Source organism: Nematolebias whitei, chromosome 16, assembly GCF_014905685.2.
Source record: "Nematolebias whitei isolate Nwh7 chromosome 16, NemWhi1, whole genome shotgun sequence".
Lineage (NCBI taxonomy): Eukaryota > Metazoa > Chordata > Actinopteri > Cyprinodontiformes > Rivulidae > Nematolebias > Nematolebias whitei.
This window is the reverse complement of record NC_056513.1, coordinates 779,656-784,414: the sequence shown is the minus strand read 5'-3', so window position 1 is coordinate 784,414 and position 4,759 is coordinate 779,656.

Sequence of the window (4,759 nt, the reverse complement as noted above, 5' to 3'; positions counted from 1 at the left end):
AACAGACCGGACCAAAACAAATCACACCGTGTTAAAGGCAAGCGAATAGAAGTGGGTCTTCAAGCGAGACTTAAAGACTGAGAGTGTGGGAGCCTGCCGGACACTCAGTGGCAACTCATTCCACAGTCGTGGACCTGCAACAGAGAAAGCCCTGTCACCTCTGAGCTTACGACGGGTTTCTGGGACTGAGAGAAGCATCTGGTCTGCTGACCTCAGAGAGCGCGGTGGGACATATGGCTGCAGAAGATCAGTGAGATAGGATGGGGCAGAACGGTTCAGTGATTTAAAAACATACATGAGAATTTTGAAATGGATCCGAAGGTGAATGGGTAGCCAGTGCAGGGAGGCCAAAACTGGCGTGATGTGCTCTCTATAGCCTGTACCAGTTAAAGATCGGGCTGCAGCATTTTGGACCAGTTGTAGACGAGCAATGGAGGACTGACTGATTCCAAACAGAAGTGAATTGCAGTAATCAAGCCTAGATGTTATGAAGGCGTGGACCACTGTCTCGAGGTTCTTTTTGGAGAGTATAGGCTTCAGCTTAGACAGCCGTCTCAGCTGAAAAAAACAGGATTTGACCATCATGTTTACGTGACTGTTGAGTTTTAAGGACGGGTCCATTATCACCCCCAGATTAGTCACCTTTTGTTTCTCTAGCGGGGCTAGAGAGAAAAGGTCAATGTCATGGTTCATGAGTGAGCCACTGGGATGGAACAGCATGACTTCAGACTTCTTCTCATTGAAGCTTAAGAAGTTTAAAGCCATCCAGTCCCGGATGTCAGCCAGGCAGTCAAGAAGAGGCTGAATAGAGCGTGTGCCTCTGTGCCTCAGGGGGAAGTAAATTTGGCAATCATCGGCATAGAAATGAAAGGGTATGTCGTGTTTGCGGAAGATAGCACCTAGTGGCAGCAGGTATAAAGAAAAGAGAAGGGGACCGAGGATGGACCCCTGCGGTACCCCCCACTGGAGTGCGGTCGATGCCGAACTAAGATCTTTGATATTGACACAGAAGGTTCTGTCAGAGAGGTAGGACCCAAACCATTTAAGGGCTGACCCTGTGATGCCCACCCACTGCTCCAGTCTAGAAATGAGGATATTGTGGTCGATGGTGTCAAAAGCAGATGTAAGGTCCAATAGGACAAGCAGCACAGAATCACCTGCGTCTGTGGATATGAAAATGTCATTAAAAACCTTCAGTAGAGCAGTTTCAGTGCTATGGAGAGATTTGAAGCCAGATTGGAATAACTCAAGGATAGCGTGATCCCCCAAAAACTGTTTCAACTGAGACTCCACAATTTTTTCCAGTAGTTTAGAGGTGAATGGGAGTCTGGAGACAGGCCGGAAGTTGGACATGACTGAGGGGTCAAGGTTAGGTTTTTTCAGGAGGGGCTGGACAGCAGCATGTTTAAAAGTCTTTGGCACCACACCTGAGGATAAACTGCTATTCAGAATAGTGAGGATAAAAGGACCCAGGGTAGGAAAAACTTCCTTTAGTAGTCGAGGGGGGACCACATCAAAGGGGGAACCAGATGGCTTCATGCTGCACATTACCTGCTCCAGAGAGGACAGAGAGATGGGCTCAAAGTGGTCAAACACAGCCACACACTGAGATGGGATGGACAGATCATGAGCTGGTGGAGAAATGAGTGCCCGGGTGTTTGCCACTTTTTCTAAAAAGAAATGGAGGAAGTTCTCACACAGCTCAGTTGAGGCTTCCAGAGGTGAAGGCTCACTGAGGTGTAGAACTGAGTTCAGGGTGGAGAAAAGAACTCGGGGGTTGTGGGAGTTGGAGACAATTAAATCAGAAAAGAATTTACATTTGGCAGCTTTGGGATCTCACTGGGCGGGAGCCAGTGAAGCTGTGGCTTCTCTGAGTGCGGCCATCTTGGCACGGCTACACAAGCCTTGTCTGATACATTTGTAAATGGTATTGTATCAATGTTTTTGCAACTATACAGTGCAATACATATTCTCCTATAACTAACGAGTATTTACAGTACATGCAAAAGCTCAGTTTACAGTTTGACTCCACTTACTGATACACAAAAGTTTTTTCTAGTGGTTCTAAATTTGCATATTTTAAACTGTGATTCCTCCTTAACGTATACATTTGCTCCTTAGTCTTAAACAGGTTTTGAATGTTTTCTGGTAATTGTTTATTTTTTGCTTCATAAAGAATTAGAGCTGTCTGTAGTTTAACTATGTCAGTGAACTTTAATAATTTAGATTTTACAAATAATGTATTAGTGCTTTCTAAATATCCCACCTTATGGATTATTCTTATTGCTCTTTTTTGTAGTATTGTTAATGCCTGTAGTGTAGTTTTGTAATTACTGCCCCAGATTCCTGCACAATAACTTAAATAAGGTATACAACCTAATAAAATGCATTGGAACATCTCATTGTGTCAACTCAAAGACAATTATTGTTGGGTTCATTTTCTGTTTTGTCCTTGATCAAGTGCAGATACAGTTTGCTTGCTCCTCTGCTTTGCTAGCTTATTTTTAGGTTAGGGTTAGTTGCCGAAGGACAATAGGAACAAAGAGAAAGACGTTCAGTCAAGTAATGTAGTCTGGCCTGCTTTGGCCTGCAGGCCTGAGGCCTCGTCCATCCCATGCCAGTGAAAGGGTGAACACATTCCAAACCACAACCATAACACAATTTTAAATCTGAACAGATTTGCTCCACTGATGAAGGACAGGATTGTAGTCTGCTGTTCTAGAGAATTTTAACTCTTCAAATAGCAGGGTGAGAACCTTGAGTAACCTTAAAAGTCAATAATTATTTGTTGTGTTTCTAGTGTTTCTAGTGTCACATGATAAAAGAGGACTATCAGCTTAACGATCTATCGTTAGTGTCCTGATGGCCACTTGCTATTCACAGAGGGCTGAGTGATACTAGCAATACTAGTATTGTAAGAGGGGGACAGTTGAACATGGAGGCCTCTGTCTGTTACAAACAATAATATTGTGTTTGCTGTTAGGTCCCAGGAGGACTGTGATCATGGAGGCTGCACAGCTGCAGAAAGAAAAGCTTTGCAGAGAGTGGTGAAGGCTGCACAGAAGATGTTGGAGTCAGTCTCCCCACCATCACAGACATCTACACCTCCAGATGCAGGAAGAGGGCTACCTGCATCATGAAGGACCCCACTCACCCAGCGCACACGCTTTTTTCCCCGCTCCCCTCAGGAAGGAGGTTGAGGAGCATTAAGTGTAGAACCACTAGACTGAGGAACAGCTTCTACCCTGAGGTTGTTAGACTCATGAATCTCTAACCAGAATAATCACTGTGAAAAACCACATCATGTTGCTGCTGATCTGTTTCATGTTGCTGCTGATCTGTTTCATGTTGCTGCTGATCTGTTTCATGCTACTGATGATCTATTTCATGTTGCTGCTGATTTGTTTCATGCTGCTGCTGATCCATTTCATGGTGCTGTTGATATATTTCATGTTGCTGCTGATCCATTTCATGTTGTTGCTGATCTATTTCATGTTGTTGTTGTTGATCAGTTTCATGTTGCTGCTGATCTATTTCATGTTGCTGCTGATCCGTTTCATGTTGCTGCTAATCTGTTTTATGTTGCTGTTGATTTATTTCATGTTGCTGCTGATCTGTTTCATGTTGCTGCTGATCTGTTTCATGTTGCTGCTGATCTGTTTCATGTTGCTGCTGATCTGTTTCAATGTTGATGTGTTCATGCGTGCACATCTGCTCACAGACTCATGTTCATGTTTGTGGTGATGTTCAATGTTTTATGTTATGAGTGCTTAGTGTATATTTAGTTGATGTTTTTCTTAGTTCATATCTTAGATGTTATTACTGTTTTTCTTATACATTTTATTGTTGGATGTAACTGGGACCTTGTGAACATAATCTCATTCCACCACATGTACCACATGTGGTGTGTACAACAAATAAATCTCTGACTCTGATCAGTTCTACATCGAGGAAACTAATGCCCCTTTTCCACCACTCCTCTTCAGCCCGGTTTGGCTCGGGTTGACTCAGATCAGCTTGTTACACGTAGAATTTCCACCGTACTTTCAGGACCGGTTCTGGAGGCGTGTCCAGAATCCAACTCGCCTTACCAGCTCATTCATTCAACCTTTATTTAAACAGATAAATCACATTGAGCCTCGAAGACTCATCTACAAGTGAGACCTGTTTGGACAAACAAAAACGGCGGTTAACTGGAAACGTAGGAGTTGGAGGTGAAAAAAATTCCTATACATTTTTTTTTTCTTGACTGAGAAAAAACCCTCTAATATTAAAAAAAACACCTCGCACAAACGGCACATAGTGACATAAACATTCTGCAAACAGAGACAAGAGCGGTCAGCAACGCTTATAGATGCTCTCCAGGTCACTGTAAGGGTTCTGATAGGATATAATAATCAGTCAATGTCCTCCAGTGAGGTCCATAAACATTCTCAAGGTATGTCGAGGAATGGCCAAGAATAACGTCTATGAGAATCCAAGAGTCCTGAAATGATGACACAAGTTTATTCAGCTGGTTCATCTGGTTATCAGTTGGAAATTCCTCAGGGAGGGGGTGGTGAGCGTCAGATCACATGTTCTCCAGGCGAATTCAGATAAGATGACCTTGAAGGCCAGCCAAGGGAGCCAAATTCAGATAAACACACAGTTGTTTTGGGGACAGGCAGAACTTAATGACATCTGCCTTGAGTCTGTATTCGTCGACTCGGTTCCGAAATGTCCAAATTACATGATCACACCGATGGAACGTGACTGAGTA